Below are 17758 nucleotides of genomic sequence, written 5' to 3' on the forward strand. Positions count from 1 at the left end.
GCTGCCATACTTCCCTGATATCAGAGCCTAGCTCCCTCAGTCTTTCAGCATGGACTGAAGACCAGCAGCTCCTTAAAAAATGCGCCAGGCCTTCAGTGCCAGAGACTGCTCAGACCTCCAGCCTCATGGGATAAGCAGCTAGGGGACTGTGAGCATCCAGACAGCCATTGTTGGACTACTAACCCATATCCCGTAAGCCAATTTAATAATTCCTCTTTGTTGTATTCTATTCATTCTTATGTTCTGTTCCCCTAAAGAGCACTAACTAATATGGACATGGTGAGAGGAGAGTCCCATAGATTGTTATTATGACTTAAGCTGGAAAGAAAACTGGACAAGGACCTACCCTTCCCCCAGAAGACCTCACATCTACCATCTCCATATCTGCCTACTTAGTACCTGTCTCTCCTGTTAACGGTATTCCTCTCTGGTGGAAATCTCCCTTCTACACCTAGTTAGCCCTGTGTGTCTCTTGGAGGATGTCTACCTTTGACAATATAGCCTAAGGAGTTCTACAACTTCTCTATGAACTAGAGTCACAACCACTCTCTACTGGAGGCTCAGAGGAATTAAGCATCTAGCCTAAACCTTGACAATGAACTACACCAATATCTGAACTCGGGAATCTCTGATGCTAAAATGCTAACTTTCTTCACACCATTCCCTCTCCCTTATAAACTAATATATCTTAGCAGCAACCCATTGAACCAGTATCTTCTGACCACTTTCTACACATGCTGTTAGAAAGTCAGTTGCAAAAGAAACATGATACAAACTATGGGGAAACATTATAATTTTCATTACAAGTTCTTAAATCACAACTCCCAAGCAATACCAGTTTCTTCAAGGGAAGGAAAGTCAAGGGAGGGAAGGGTAATGGAGGTGATGTGTTTTCTTTCCGGAAAACCAAGAAAGCTACCACATCCTGCTGCCCATGCCCTGAGAGAGCAGCCTATTCTAAAATAACTTTCTGGTGATTTCTGTGAAAATACAGAAGTTTGTTTTTGATGAAGTCTTACAGAGATAATGGCCTAGAACAAATGTCAGGGACAAAGTTAAATGCTAGACACAGACATTTTATCCTTAGTGGAAAAACATGTAAGAGAAAAATCACCAAAAAAAAAAAGATCAAGTCTCCATTTTCACAGCTGGTAAATTGTGGCCATTAACAGCAAGTCAATTTCACACTTTGTTTAACCTTGGAAGCCTTTTTCTCCAACCAAGTCTTTTAAAGAAAACCACAGCTGAAACATCTACAAGCAAACCCTGTCTACTCAACCTGCTTACCCAACCCAGGCCTCTCAGGTACCCAAGTGCACTTCTAGAACCCACGTCTTCCCAGACCACCTCCGCTCTGCTCTAATCTGAAAGCTGCCAGTCAAGACAAGCACACGGAAACTTGTGTGTCACACAGCAAACTGAAAGCCTGGGACAAAGCAATGACATACCTGCAAAGCCACTCTCGGAAACCCAGAGATGACAAGACAATTGCTGGCTTGCTAAGTGCTTACTGTACTTCAGACCTGAAAACTTTTTATACGAATTACTTTATATGAATTTCCTCACGAGTCCAAGAAACAGGGGCCACTGCTAGCACACAAGAAAGAATAAACTGAAACTGACAATGACCATGAAACTGCCTACCGTGATAAATCAGGCCAGTAGAGCCATAAGCAAAGGGATCAGAGTCCAGGCAGTCTGGGACTCTGGTGCCTGGTGACTAGTAGGCGAATGTGGATCCCAGGGTGAAGAGTTTTTCACAGTTGCTATGATGAAACCACATAGACACCAAGATGAGCCAATTGCAAACCTCATGATGTTTGAATCCCCAGGGGGGTCCTTGCCCTGGAGGAGATGGGAATGGGGGATGGGCTGCCGGGAGGGGAGTAGGGGGAGGGAGGACAGGGGAATCCGTGGCTGATATGTAAAATGAAATCAAATTATAAAATTAAAAAAAAAAGAAAACCTTTCCCCCCAAAAAAATAAAAGATGAGCCAATTGTGCTTCAGGGGGTTTACATGGTTCCTCATTGCTACCATAGTCACTCATTTCTAATGTCTCAAGAAAGAAAGGGCAGGCGTGGGTGGGAGGCCAAGGATGCCTTTACAGCTTCCAAGTCCTCCCTACTGTCCCCTTGTCATCCAGTCCTGTTCCAATTTTCTTTACACTGCAAGGAGCATCTCACACTACAATTCACTAAATTCAGAAGCAGATTTAAAAAGCAACTCTCCTCTAGCAAGTCAAATGGAAGAATCTGAAAAATAATTCACTTCAGAAAATAGTTTTTTTTTTCCATGAAGATAAAATTTATACCTAAAATTGAGCTTATTATCTTAAATAAGCTGAAATGTTGTTATTTGTATATAATTGCTAATGAAATAAATACTAGTAGAAATATATATTACATTCCCTAAATACATCTTTGGGGACCTCAACCATTTTCAATGGCAAAACAGAATCCAGAGACAAAACCCTTAAGAACGTATACTATTTTTTTTATATTTTTACAGGAACAGAGAGCATGCTGCTCAAAATTAAAAACTTCAGTGTTAGTTAAGAAAATGATAAAAATCACAAGGCATTATTTTCTTTTCACCTAGTTCCTTGTGAAGTATTAAACTGATACAATTAGATTATCCTTTAAATGTATACTTAGAACAAATTTATACTAGAACATAAAATACTGTATTTCTGAGACATAATTTGAATTGTGTAGGATTAATTCTAAATACCTCAAAGTTGCATCTAGCATATATTTTTTTCTATATAATACCTAGTAGGTTCATAATGCTAATCTCAGACTTCAGTAGCAGCTAAGTTTTTAACAGCTAAACAATGAAGGTTGATAACATATTTCAAAAGTGGTGACATGAAAGACACAGTTAACATTCACACACAAAAAAAACTAATATGAGAGTAGTTTATTTTTTTTAAATGTAGTATGGCAAGAAAACATAAGTATAATGTAGTTTTCAAAATGTTTATTCATGTTGCTTCAATTACGTATGTCTACTATCGTCTACAACTTAGTTTGGATTATTTGTATCTAAAATCAATGCAATTGCAAATATCATCAAAAGTATCTATTAAAAACCAAGATGGCCAGGTGGTGGTGGTGGTGCTGCATGCCCTTAATCCCAGCACTCAGGAGGCAGAGGCAGGGAGATCTCTTTGAGCTTGAGGCCAGCCTGGTCTACAGAGAGAGTTCCAGGACAGGCTCCAAAGGTACACAGGGAAATCCTGTCTCAAAAAACCAAAAAAAAAAAAAAAAAAAAAACACACAAACAACAAACAAAAAAACCCAAGATGACCACATAACGGTATAAGGCTGCATGTGAGTATGTCATGTGTAACAAACACTTCTTCCCAGACAGAAAGCATTAAATATTATAAAATACATAAGCATATAATATGTAAACACTATGCTTACCACAAGCAAAAAGAGAAAACTGACATAGGAGAGAAATGCACCCTCCAACAGGCGTCTAAAGACTTGCTATTTTCCTTTTGTCCTTGTGACTTAAAAACACTGAAAGGAACATTACACATGTTAATCATAAGTACACATGATAATTACTTATACTAATATTCACTGATTTTAAATTACTCTGCTTCCTTCTCAGAAGAAGAAAGGGCAGGAAATTTCTATTCTCAACTGTCCATTTGAAAATAGACATTTTAATCATTTTTTTTAATTGCACAGATTTCTCTTGCAATGATAAGGCAGTGACCACAGTGTGCTTTGAATTGTCTGATTCTAGATAAAGAAATTTAAAACAACCCACAGAACAAGAACAGTGCACAAAGTCAAAGAAATAATAAAATCCAGGCTACTCTCTCCTAGCATAAACTGGCTCCTCTGCTCCATTCTTCTTCTCAGAAAAAAATTAAAAAGTCATCTTTTTAAAAAGGATGTGAAATGCTCCTATTGTTTGAGGAAAAGAATCTTCAAATTATCACTATTCTTCCAGAAACACCGGATTCTGCCTTTGGTCACAATGTAGTCATAATTACCGAGACAGCAATGAGCCCAGTAAGGTTACTCACCTGAATTAAATCAAGAGGAGGCTATGCATGTATATACAAAGTTTGGAAAAGGCCACACAGCCCTAGACAAGGTTACCTCAGCAGGGTCACGGCAAGTGGGCTGCATTTCTTTAAGACAAAGATACCATTACCTGCTATGGTAAATCCAGCTAACATGGGCTGGGATGACAGAATGCAACTTTCAACCTTTTAATTCTGCACTAAATTAACAAATACAGAGAAACTTGGGATTCTTCCATACAGAAATAACGGAAGGGAGGCTCACTCAGGGACACAGTCTCAGGGGTGTGGCCTGACACTGGGAAGGCATGTTGGAGCTGCTGGGATCATGCTATCAGGAGCATGTGACAGGCTGTTCATATCACAGCAGGTGAGAGAACATGAAAAGAGTTGGGTGGAATCCACAGGCCAGGTAAAACCATTCTGAACCTATCTCCACTTATTTACTTCCTCCAACTAGACCCCACCCCCAGTTTTCAGAACATCTCAAAATACAGCCACTAACTGGGAACAAAACATGAGCTTGGTGAGGGCAGTCCAGATTCAACTTCTAACAATATACATTTTCTAATACAATAATAAGTGAAAATCCCTGTCCACAGAAGGGTGAGCACAGTCTTCATTAAATACTGTACTCCCTAACAAATAACACCAGTAGATATCACGGCAGATAAGACCATGGTATAATAAATGTCTATATATTTTTATTTTATTTTATTTTATTTTACAATACAATTCAGTTCTACATATCAGCCACGGATTCCCTTGTTCTCCCCGCTCCCGCCCCCCCTCCCCTTCCCCCCAGCACACCCCCCATTCCCATCTCCTCCAGGGCAGAGCATAAATGTCTATTTTAAGGTCATCTTCCCACATCTGAAAGTGTTCAGTGTGTCACCGAATTATGAATAAAACAGAAAAGTTAACATTTTTAAAATAATGATGTTATCTTCACAATAGCAATAATAATATTAAAATCTCATGAAACAGAACCCAGGGGAGAGTTGAATGTTTCTATATTAAAACACACACACACACACACACACACACACACACACACACACACACACACACACACAAGTTCATAATGCTAAATTATATTCATAGATCTTATGTGTCTCTACTAATATCACCAAGTGAAACTATGACAACTTCCAATGGCTGTTCCAGTTCATGCATTCCTCAAAGACTATGCACAGCAAGAATCTGGCTGAACAGACTTCACCATGACAATTATACAAAGTGAGGATCTGCCTTGTCCTAAGAACCAGACACTCTAAAGGAAGCCATGAATCTGGCATTTACCCATTGATCTTTTGCTCCAGCCAAAGAAGCCACACTCCATAGACATGATCTCTCCTGACAAAGGAAGAAACAGCAGAACCAGGTAGGAAACATTCACCAGACCCCAGTGAGGCAGAAAACACTTCTTCCCACCAAGGCCCACTACAGGCACCATAGGGAAAAGCCAAGAAGAGACCAAGACCCGAGCACTTACCTAGAAATAACCTTTCCTTATGGGTCCTTAGCCTAAGAGTCATCTTTACACAACAGTCAAAACACTGGCTCCCTCACAATTACCGAGAATATTCCTCTCCAGCAACAAAACCCACCTAGAATCAGTCACTGTGAAGGTCAAGAGGAGGCTCACGGGCCTCTAGTCTCCATCTCAAACTTAACTGGACTAGGAAGAAACTCTCTCCCAAAGTCCTTCCTGCTCAGACGGGGTGTCTTCCTGGAAACTGTGGGGCTGGAGCTGGGGCTGTGGAGCAGCTCTGGTGGGTGATGGTAGACAGCTCTGCACTCTTCCCCACCTCTCTCCTCTGGTCCCAGAGAAGCCTACAAGTTCTCACGCTTGGCTTTCCCCTACGAAATGAGACAAACTTGCTGAAGCTTCTTGAAGGCTGAATACAGGACAGTCTCTGACTCCTCTTATCATGCCCTCTGCCCAGTAGAAACATCCTGTGCCAGTTCCTCAGAATGTTCTGGAAGCTACCTCGCCTAAGGCAGAATGTTCTCAGATAAAGTATTTTGAAGGAAGGCCACTGTCGGATTCCAGATCCCCACCCTCTCCAGGAAGGCATGTTCAGAGTATTTTCCACGTTCAAAAAAAATCTTTTCACAGATTTAATTAATTTTCCACAACATTCCAGCTTTGCCCAACAAAATAAGAACACAACATCATCCATGTCCGTCCTCACTCCCATCCCCTTTTTATAAAGAACCTGGAGGCCTGCAATTTATGGAGTAGCCACACAGATACAAAGTACTAAAACAGAAATTCAATACCAAGTCTGAGAGGAATTATTTAGAAAAAAGATTTCATTGAAAGAAAGAGACTAATTTTTGAGTGACTTAATGATAATGTGTGTCAGCATAACATCTCTGGACTTCAAGAGCAAATCATAGGAGAGAAGAAAATACTCTGCATTATCTTTACCACATGACAACAAAATATCCAAGACAAGTAACTGTACAAAAAGAAAAGGGTTGTTTAGCTAAGAATGAAGTCCAGGATCGGAGGGACAGACTGGTTTTGTCTGTAGTGAGGATAAGGACATCAAACCATGGCAGGAAGGTGTGTAAGGGAAGAGTCACACCTCAAACTAAGGAAGACTGGCACATCATATGACCCCCTTCTGAGAACACACCCCTATGACCCAAAGACCTCTCTTGTCCTTCCTCTCATGGGCCCAACACTCCCCAGTAGTACCACTCTGGGAATCAAACCATTCACATGCTGAGCCTAGGAGAACACTGAACAGGAAGCTGCAGTTGGCACAAATGCATGACAAGCTGACCCTCGGTGAACAAATGGCAAAGCATGTATTGCTGTCCTATATCTTCTGAACTCTCTTGAATCACCCATATCCACTAATCCTCAGCTGTTGGCCACTCTTCTATGATTAAGAGTTATCCTTAGTATTAACTTCTTAGTGCTTCCCACAGCAGAAGAATTCTTGGAGGGCAAGTATCAGAGGGGAAACACCAGGATACCCTTGTTGAAGCCACAGTCCCCATGCTCTGATGCCAGCAACTTCCCTAACCGAGTACAAATGACTTGGTCATCCATTGGATTTACTACTGTCCTGGAGTCACAGTGCTAAAGAATGACAACTTTACAGTGGCACAACTAAACAGTTGCTCAGCCGTGATTACTATCAACCAAGGATTCCTGGGTACTTGGCATGCTTTAACCCCTTCAAAGCTGAAGTAGGGCCAGGGAGATGGCTCAGCAAGGAAGAGGCATTTGCCACCAAGTGTACCGATCTGGGATAGCCCAGAACTTAACTAGTAAACTTGCTTGAAGAAATCAATATAAAAGAGAAAGTGGCGGCACCTGGAGAGAATAGAAAGTGATAAGGTAAGTTACGAAGGAAAGAACTACCCCCACTTGCCACCAGACAGGTGCTGTTCTGTTTGGCTTGCTTGCTGGTACACTCGGGACAATGCCCAAGAGAAGGCATGCTGACACAGGAACAATGTAGGAACCACAGCACAATGGATTTGCATGTCACATGGTCACTGGGTTCTGAGACTCTCATACAAAGGAAAAACGTAGACAAAGTGAGACTTGGAAAATGACAACCAACCTCTAAAGGGGCCATAAAAATGAGAGGAACGCTGATGATTCTCCGGACACCAAATGGACTATCTGACCTTTGTCAGGGTGACAGTAGGAAACCCAGCTTCCCATCCAGCTCTGTGTGGTATTCACAGAGGCACAAAGCAAGGGCAGACAATGCTTCCTCCCATCTCAGACACACAGTAAAAGCAGATGCACAGCCCTGATAGGGGCCGAAAGAGACGCAATCGTGGAAGTTTGTATGTGATGGCAAACATCTGAAATGTTGGAGAGCACGGAGACTGGAGAGGTGATGTCTCGACTCAAATAAAATCTATCTCAGCCCCCACCACCATTAAATGCCCCCATGGGGGTCCTCTGGAGTTAGAATACTTCCTCTACACACACAAGAAAACATACTGCAAAAGTGCACATGACTGGAGATAGGAGTTCCATCATTAGCATCTCATCAGCATGATGATACTTACTACTTGGTCATCAAATATACATCAAAGACTTTCTCTTCTACTGTACTTTTATTATTTTAAATCAATATATAATATATTAGGTATATCATAATGGCATTTTCAAACAAAGTATGTTTTTATGGCTCTCCTCCCAATTTCCTCTCCTCCCTCCCTCCTGCTTCCGCATCCCCCTCTTGTAAACTCTCCCAACTCCTGGTTCTTTTCAGCCCATGTGTCCTGCCCATCTCCGCTCTCCCTCATAATCTAATACTACCTTGTCTTTGTTTCTTTTCTATATTTTCAGACCCATACTTATACCATTGTACATACAGTGCATTTACACATTTTGTTTGTTTGTTTTCTGGGGAGTGGAGGTGGTTGTTTTGTTTTGCTTTGTTTTAAGACATGGTCTGGCTGTCTGGAACTCATTATGTAGACAAGGCTGGCCTTGAACTCACAGAGATCAGCCAATCTCTGCCTCCTGGGAATTAAATTATAAGAAAAGTGAACTAATGAAATTTTCAGGAAGATGAATAGATCTGCAAAGGGTAATTAATCAAGGTGAGAATTCACCCTGCCCCTGCCTCTCCAAGGCTGAGGTTAAAGGTGCGCACCACCCTACTCGAACAATACTCTTCAGGCTTCGAGGGTCACGTGGGCTTTTCTATAGCTGCTTCACTCTGCTATTGTAGAGTGATAAGAGTCAGAGACCAAAACAAAACCAACAAGCAAATGCGTGCGGCTGTGTATCAGTGTGCCATTAAATATATATTTACACAAACAGGAAGCATGCCACACTTGGCCGTTTGCCTGCAGTTTGCCAGCCTTGGACTACTGTTACTTAACTGACAAGCTGAAGTAGAGACTACCAGAGCGCTTAAAAGACCATCTGGAACAGAGCTGTGAAAGCAAGTCCACTTTTCTAAGGAAGACATGGGATTGGTTATCTTGAGAACTAGGCCCTGTGTCCAAAATTTCACCAAGCACCACAGAGGCTCCCACACTGCCCATCCCATAATGCTCTAAGGTACTGAAGCAGGACTACTACAAAATGTTCAAGGCAAACAGTGTTCAGAGTGTGTTCCTAATTAAGCCAAATATGAGAATGTCACTTGACTGATGTTAAACACCAGCCCACAATGAAGCAGAAGGTGGAGATTTGATCTCATGATTGGTTTGGGAACACTGTATGGCATTCCTGTTGTTGATTCCTGGCTCCGTTTCCCATAAGCATGACCATATAGAAGCCCTTCCAATTCCATGGGCTCCCTGCAATACTGCTTCTTTACCCTCTGCTCTAATACAATAATTGTAACCCTGAAATCATCAAGACAATATGTTTCTTAACATTGGATTGTTGGGAGTACCAACAGGCCTTCATGCTTCCCACATATCCAACTGGATAAACTAATAATGCTAATAATGCAGGATCCAGGCTTTCCTTTTACTTAGGCAATTCTTTAAGTACCTTCATGCAACTAGTAACCTCAAGTAGTGAGGCAAATGTATGCTTCTCCCACTTTTCCCACCTTTATCTACAACCGCGCCAAAGCCTAGGCCTCCTATGAATGTTGATTTTGGTTTCTGATATGGCTGGAATGAGGGATACCAAGAAAAGAGATAAACTATATTCCTAAGCATATCTATTTACAGAGAAGACTGTCATGTCCATCCAAGAAGATAGAGCCCAGATGAAATAAGAGTGGAAGGAAGATTGGAGAAGCATGCACAGGTTAGACCCTTTCTACGTGGGTTTATTTTACAGCTGCTATTGTCCATGGTCATCAGACACCAGGTCCCTCCGGCTTTGAGTGTAATTTTGCACAAGTAGCTCTCCACGGATAGTGCCCTGCATCTGAGATGGCATCATTTGCCTCTTTCTCATTCTAAGGCTGCTTGGACTGAGAAGCTATTGTCTTTCCCACCTCTGTAGGCTGTGGATAGCCATGCTGTGACATTTGACCCTTGGTCATGTGAGTCAATCTAGCAAATTCCCTCTGACTTACATGCAAGTGCATATGCGTGCATGTGGGGGGTTTGGGAGGGTGGCCTACCTGTGTTTTATTAGTTTGGGTTTTCAGTTACTAGGCTAACTACCACAAGCAAAACCAACAAGGGTTTGAAACACTCTGATCAAGAATAACTTTGGAGAAAAGGGTTCGTTTCAGCTGAAATGCTACAGTCCATCATCAGGAGGAGCCACATCAAGAGCTCAAGCAGGAACCCGGATGCAAGCACTGAAGCAGAGACTACGGAAGAATACGCTCACTGGCTTGCTCCCTCTGGCTCATGCTCAGCCAGCTCTCTGATACAATCCAGGATAGCCTGCCAAGGAATGGCACCACCCACAGCGGGCTGGACCCTCCCACATCAGTCTACAACCAAGAAGACAACTCCCCACAGACATAGCCACAGATGAACCTGATCTGGGCAATCCTCTGTTGAGACTCTTTCTTCTCGGGTGACTCTAAGTTGTGTCACGTTGTCAGTGAGTGCCAACCAGGACAAATCCCGATGATCATACATCCCTGTTGCGTGCTTTGAGAGTGACCCGTGGCCCTCAGTGCATCATTCAGGTGTGAGGCAAAGACACACAAGGACAGCTCTACCTTGTACAAGCCTGGGTGCCTGTGGAACATGAGAAAGTCACATTATGCTCATTTTCCTTGCTGTGCTAGGGGACCCCGCCCCTGACCAAGACACCATGTTTTCTGCTGCATTCTTGAAACAGTAACAAAATATGTTAATTTGTTAGTAAAGCAAAAATTAAATCACATAGATAACACAGATTCTCTTTAATATTAAATAAACTTTGCCGCTACTTACATTCTCTTTCTCTGTGACGTGAAGAAGTTGTTTGTTTGTTTCTGTTGTTTTTTATACTATAGGTGGTTTTGCTCAAGACAACCTCCTTTTACACCTTCTGGCTTACTGTTCCAAGCCAGCATTTTGATGGTGTATACTAGAGTCTACATTAAATTACTTGATCATTCTAGTTGGAAGCCAGTGGATGGACACATAATTTCTGAAAATATACAAACTGTTTCAATGTTTAGTTTGAAATCCTTTTTGCTTGTTTACTTGTTTGTTTGCTTTAAAAAAAATAAAGAAAAAGAGAAAGCATAGGCTGGCTTTAATTTTTTCACTTAAAATGTATTTCCCATTTCCCACTAAGAATTTAACCTATGATAATTGTATTTTGCAATAATGGAAAGAAAGTTTTAAATTCAACAAGGAAGACGTCAATCACGGTCATTAAGTGCTTTATTGTTGCAAAGCACATTTAAACATGTACTATACTTCCTTTTAGCAAAGCATCATTCAGAACAGAGAACATTGAGAAAAACATACACATCTTGGCTTTTCATTGTGTCAGTATTTAAGGATTGTTCCCTCCACCCCCACAAGATTCTGAGGAGACAAATCCTCCAAGCAAAATAATGAGGGTACACCATAGATCTGTGACTACAGATTCTGGGAAGCCCTCCAGTTTGCATATCCCTATCTCTGCAACCCTATCCACACTGGGGATTGGACAGACTGACTCCCATGCAGCAAAGTAACACCCATTCCTCAAGCAGCATGTACATTCTCCACCAGGTTTAAGATCTTTTCCATACCTACTTCCATACAAATTATGTCAGCCACTCAGCTCTCAAACTCACAGCCTTCCATGCACAGAGGTTTAGAGCTTGACAAAGTATAAACAGAAGTCACTCCACCCAAACTGTGATGATCCCTAACACATGGAAGCCAGGACAGAGTCGGCAAAGCTAGCGCTCTATTAAACAGAGTAGGCACTGCACAAAATGGATTTCCTGGGGAGTCACAGCAGGACAACCCCAGAGAAAGTAAAGGAAATTGTAGTGCAGACTTTATTTACAAACTGACTCACATCTGCCCAGATGTCAAGTGGGTTACAGCAACAAAGTGAAAGCCCTCCACTGTGCCAGTTCTACAAACGATTAGAAAATGGTAGCAATAGCCTGACCTCTGTGGGTATTCCAAAGGAAACGTGCATATCTGAAGATTGAGAGTTAACATGCACCAAAGAGAAAAAACATGCCACCTTCTTCTTTATGGGTTAACTCAGAACTTTCCCAGCTCCATGCATTTACCTGCAAATTCCGTAATTTCATTTTTCATAAGAGCTGAATAATACTACTCTGTTGTGTAAATACAACACATTTTTATTATCTGTTCCTCAGTTGATGGACATCTAGGTTACTTCTGTTTCCTGGGTATGGTGAATAGAGCAGCAATGAACGTGGATGAGCAGGTACCTCTAAAGCAGGATATAGTCTTTGGGGTATATGCCTGAGAGTGGTATAGCTGGATCATGTGCTGTATCTAGAGGTCAAGAAATCAGTAAGTGATTAATCAAGGGAAGGGAGATAGAAAGCAGTGCTATAAAGCTTACAGAGAATTAATGGAACAGGAAGGGTTAAAATGAGGTAGAGGACTGGAGGGATAGGATAGAGGACAGAATACAGGGAGGGATAAACAACTCTACAGACCTTTTGAAAAAGTCAAATGCAAACCTACTTACTACTGTGAGAAGCATATATATACATACACACACATTGCAATTTCAAGATGAGCCTAAAATATGCAGGTAGATGAGACTAGCCTGGGCAACTTACCAAGACTTTGTCTCAAAAAATAAAGAACAGGGATACTTCTCAGTGGTAGGGCCCCTGGCTAGTATTTACAAAGCCCGGGGTTGAACCTCTAGTACTGAAAAAGTAATAAATGTTCTGCAAAATTTACTCTGCACATGGAGCTGAGTATTGTTCTTTCAAGACCTGTAAAGAATTGTGGTGACATTTTGATGGGGATTGCATGGAGTCTGTAGACTGCTTTTGGTAAGATGGCTATTTTTACTACGTTAATCCTACTGGTCCATGAGCATAAAAATTGTTTCATCCTCTGATATCTTCTTCAATTTCTTTCTTCAAAAACAAAATTCTTGTCATATGGGTCTTTCACTTGCTTGGTTCGAGTTACCTCAAGGTATTTTATATTATTTGTGGCTACTGTGAAGGGTTTTATCTCCCTGACTTCTTTCTCAGCCTGTTTATCATCTGTACATGTAAGGGCTACTAATTTTTTTTAGTTCATTTTATATCCAGCCACTTCGCTGAAGGTGTTTCTCAGCTGTAGGAGTTCCCTGGTAGAGTTTTTGGGGTCACTTATGTATGTTATCATATCGTCTGCAAATAATGATACTTTGACTTTTGTTTTTGTTTCTGTTTTTTCGAAACAGGGTTTCTCTGTGTAGTTTTGGTGCCTGTCCTGGATCTCGCTCTGTAGACCAGGCTGGCCTTGAACTCACAGAGATCCACCTGGCTCTGCCTCCCGAGTGCTAGGATTAAAGGCGTGCACCATCACCACCCAGCGATACTTTGACTTCTTAATTTCCAATTTGTATCCCCTTGATCTCCTTCAGTTGTCATATTGCTCTAGCTAAACTTCGAGTACTATATTGAATAGATATGGGAAAGAGTGGACAGCCTTGTCTTATTCTTGATTTAGTGGAATCTTTAACTTTTTCTCCATTTAATTTGATGTTGGCAATTAGCTTGATATATATTGCTTTTATTATATTTAGGTATCTTCTTTATATCCCTGATCTTCCCAAAACTTTTATCATGAAGAGGTGTTAGATTTTGTCAATTTTGTCAAAGGCTTTTTCAGCATCTACTGAGATGATCATTTTTTTTCAGTTTGTTTATATAGTGGATTACATTGACAAATTTTCATATGTTGAACCATCCCTGCGTCTCTGGGATGAAGCCCACTTGATCATGCTGGATGATCTTTTTAAATGTGTTCTTGGTTTTGGTTTGTGAGTGTTTTATTGAGTAATTTTGCATCTATGTTCATGAGGAAAGGATGGAACTAGAAAAGATCATCCTGAGTGAGGTAACAGAGACCCTGAAAGACAAACATAATATGACTCACTCATAAGCAGATATTAGCTGTAAAGTAAAGGTTAACCATGCTACAATCAACAGACCCAGAGAATCTAAGTAACAAGGAGGGCTCAAGGGGAGGGAATGCATGAATCTCACTTTGGAGGGGAGACAGAATAGACTTCAAAGGTAGATGGGGGCAGGTTGGAAGGGGAAGTGTGGATGGGAACAGGAGGGATTGGGGGGGAGGATGGAGGGGCAGAGCACTGGGAGAGACAACTGGAATTGGGGGCATCTCTAGGATGTGATAGAAACCTAGTGCAATGGAAACTCCTAGCAATCTATGAGGGTGACCCTAGCTAAGACTCCTAGCAATGGGGAATATGGAGCCTGAACCATCTCCTGTAACCAGGCAAGACCTCCAGTGGAGGGTCTGGGACACCAACCCAGCCACAAACCCTTCAACCTATAATTTGTCTTGCCTATAAGATGTGCTGGATAAAGATGGCACAGAAATTGTGGGAGTGACCAACAAATGACGGCCCAGCTGGACATCCATACCACCGGAGAGAGCCTACCCCTGAGAGTCAGGACCCAGAGGCGGGATACCCCAGAGACCCAAGACAGAACCAAACATGACTGGCAATTAAAAAAAGAAAGCCCAATGAATGATTCCTAATGATATTCCTAATGCTCATAGATTGATGCCTAGCCCAACTGTCATCAGACAGACTTCATCCAGCATCTGATAGAAATAGATTCAGAGACCTATAGCCAAACATCAGGTGGAGCTTGGAGAATCCTCTAGAGGGAGAGAAAGGACTGTAGGAACCAGAGGGGTCAAGCGCACCACAGGAAAACCCACAGAACCAACTCACCTGGGATCATAGGAGCTCACAGAGACTGAACTGACAACCAGGGAGCCAGCGTGGGACTGGCCCAGCCCCTCTTCATGTTATTGCATGCATATGATACAGATGTGTAACTTGGTCTTCTTGTGAGACTTCTAACAGAGGGAGCAGGGGCTGTCTTTGACTCTGTTGCCTGCCTTTGGGACCCATTCCTTCTACCACATTGCCTCATTCAGTCTTAATAGGTGAGAGGGAGGGTACCTAATCTCACTGCAACTTGATATACCATGGCTGGCTGATATTCATGGGAGGTCTGAATAGAGGAAGAGTGGATTGGGGAGGGGGAGGAACTGGGAGGAGAGGAGAGAGGAGAAACTTTGGTTTTGATGCAAAAACAAAAATAAATAAATAAAAACAAAACAAATGTACTCTTTTGAAGATAGGGCAAGTTTGAGGCTATGTTCATTTGCGAAATCGCTAACTTTTGGCTGCATAGTGTTTAATAAATATCCAGAGTGTCATCACATATATAGGACAGATGACTACAAAGAGCTGTCTTCATTGAAAGGCAGGTGACCTTTCCTATTATTGTATTTAAAACTACAATGGTCATAGTCAAATTCAGACCAGCAGGGTGGTAAATTTGAGACTGAGCCACTAAGTGGTACTTCCCTTCTACAATCAGTCCTGCTCCCAACAGGAAACCACACACCACATCTCTAGTCTCTGCCATGGCCCCACCTCCCACATCACAAGGGTGCCTGCCCATTTACCATTAAGCTCCTCTCATACCTCTCTAGTCTCTGCCATGGCCCCAACTCCCACATAACAAGGGTGTCCATTTACCATTCAGCCCCCTCATACCCCTCACCATCAGTTCCTCTTCAATTATCAGTTCTTATTGTTACCTTAAATATTAAAACACAAAGCCAAATGAGATTTATAAAGAAGAGTAAACTCCATGGAAGAAATATTCAGATGTAAGGTTTTCAATTAATTCAATATTCAAATGAGATTCATGTCCAACACAATTCAATAAAGCCTTTATGTGCTCAAAAAAATTCTATTTGTTTAAAGTTTTGACAGCTTATTAATCCTCTCCTTAGAAATGTGTGCCATCACAGCAGAATTTCCACTCCTTTTGTTTTTTGCCGGCACAAACATTGTCCTCTCCAGTCCCCTGACCTTCATTCTGGTCTTGTCTTCCTTTCCCTGTTTCCTGGAGGTCTTTTTCTTCTCATAAAATCCGTGTCTTTTGAGTCTGTGTTTACATTCATTCTTTTTTGCACAACTCAAAGAAACTCCCGAAGCTTATTGTCACAACCAAAAATGAGTTCTGGATGCAAGTACAAAGATAACATCTGGTGTGCTTTTGTACATGTGGCTAGCTTTTCCCAAGTTTCTGTCTTTGGTACTGTTACCTTCCCAGGATGAAGGGTACCAGTGATCATTTGTTTCCTCAGAAGCCGACAGTTAGTCTGAACTTCTGCTCTGGATTGTTACTATGTCATTCATGATGGCAACTGCCTCCAGCAGGCAAGGAGGAAAAGAGGACAGATGTGCCCCTTTCAGTAGTGATCTGGTTCTTCCCTGCTTAGTCCCATTCATGTCCCCCCCTGTGCTAAGGATAAGGCCAGACTATATTAGTTTGCAAGCTACTTCCTGACCTCACATCCTACAGAACCAACTGAATTGGTTAATTTTGTGCTACTGTAATCAAAACACCTGGCGGAAACAAGTTAAAGAGGTGTCTGGCTTTGTTTACTGTTGCTGTGATGAAATACCTTGAGAAAAGCAGCCTAGGCAAGAAAGGCTTTATTTCAGCTCACACTTCCTGGTTACCATCCATCACTATGGATGTCAGAACAGTGAGACTTGAAGCAGCTCGTCTCATCGGTCACAGAGTTAAGAGTAGAGGGTGAACAAATGCATATATGTTTGCTGCTCAGCTTCCTCTCTCTATTCCGTTCAGTCCAGGGTCCAGCCCAATGGTACTGTCCAGATTTGGGGATAGAGGGGGTCTTCCCACCTCAATTAACACAACCAAGACAGTCCTCCACAGGCCAATATGTTCTAGACAGTCTTCCATTAAGCTCCCTCCTCAGATGATTCAGATTGTGTGACGTTGACAATTGTAACTATCTATCTAAGGAGGAAAGATTTATTTGGCTTGTGATTTCAGGGAATTGCAGGTCATTGTGGTGAGGAAGGTGTGGTGGGGCAACTCGGATCATAGTGGTGAGAATGTGTGGCAGACTATTCACATTATTGAAGACCATGAAGTAGAGAATAAGGCTAAAACTAAGATCTAGGCAGCAATAATCAAAGGCTCATCCCTGGTGATCCAGTTTCACCAGTGTTGTTAAAGTTCTCTCCCTGATGGGAAGGGGTAACATCTACTCTCTCTCCTAAGGTCCTAACAGCAAACCAAAGCACAACTGTTACGGTTTGAAAGAAATGGCCCCCAAAGGGAATGGCACTATTAGGAGGTGTGTCTTTGTTGTAGGAAGTGTATCCCTGTTGGGGTGGGCTTGAAGTGTGTTGAAGTCTCCTATGCTCAAGATACTGCCCAGTGTCTCAGTTCACTTCCTGTTCCCTGCACAAGATGTAAAACTCTCAACTACCTCGATAGCACCATATCTGCCTGCAGCTGCCATGTCCCACCATGGTGACATGGACTAAATCTCTGAAATTGTAAGCCACCACCCTAATTAAATGTTTTCCTTTATAAGAGTTGCCGTGATCATGGTGTCTCTTCACAGCAATAGAAACCCTAACTAAGACAACAACCTACCACACCCTGGGGAGCAAATGGGTTTATTGAGCTTACATACAGAGCATCAGTGAGGGGTTACCAACGAGAGGGTAGACAGCCCCAATGCAACCACACTGTAAAGTCTTCATCCAGCAAGGATG

At 42.0% G+C, this 17758-nt stretch overlaps 1 protein-coding gene and 1 pseudogene across 1 annotated transcript in view; both read right to left on the reverse strand.

Moving 5' to 3' along the window:
* L3mbtl4 (L3MBTL histone methyl-lysine binding protein 4) overlaps nt 1-17758 on the reverse strand; it is a 448777-nt gene that overhangs the window by 402808 nt on the left and 28211 nt on the right. The window lies entirely within an intron of this gene.
* On the reverse strand, nt 15945-16357 carry LOC128118038 (40S ribosomal protein S24-like; annotated as a pseudogene).

The sequence above is a fragment of the Peromyscus californicus genome, unplaced genomic scaffold (genome assembly GCF_007827085.1).
Source record: "Peromyscus californicus insignis strain IS unplaced genomic scaffold, ASM782708v3 Scaffold_21__1_contigs__length_65335640, whole genome shotgun sequence".
Classification (NCBI taxonomy): Eukaryota; Metazoa; Chordata; class Mammalia; order Rodentia; family Cricetidae; genus Peromyscus; species Peromyscus californicus.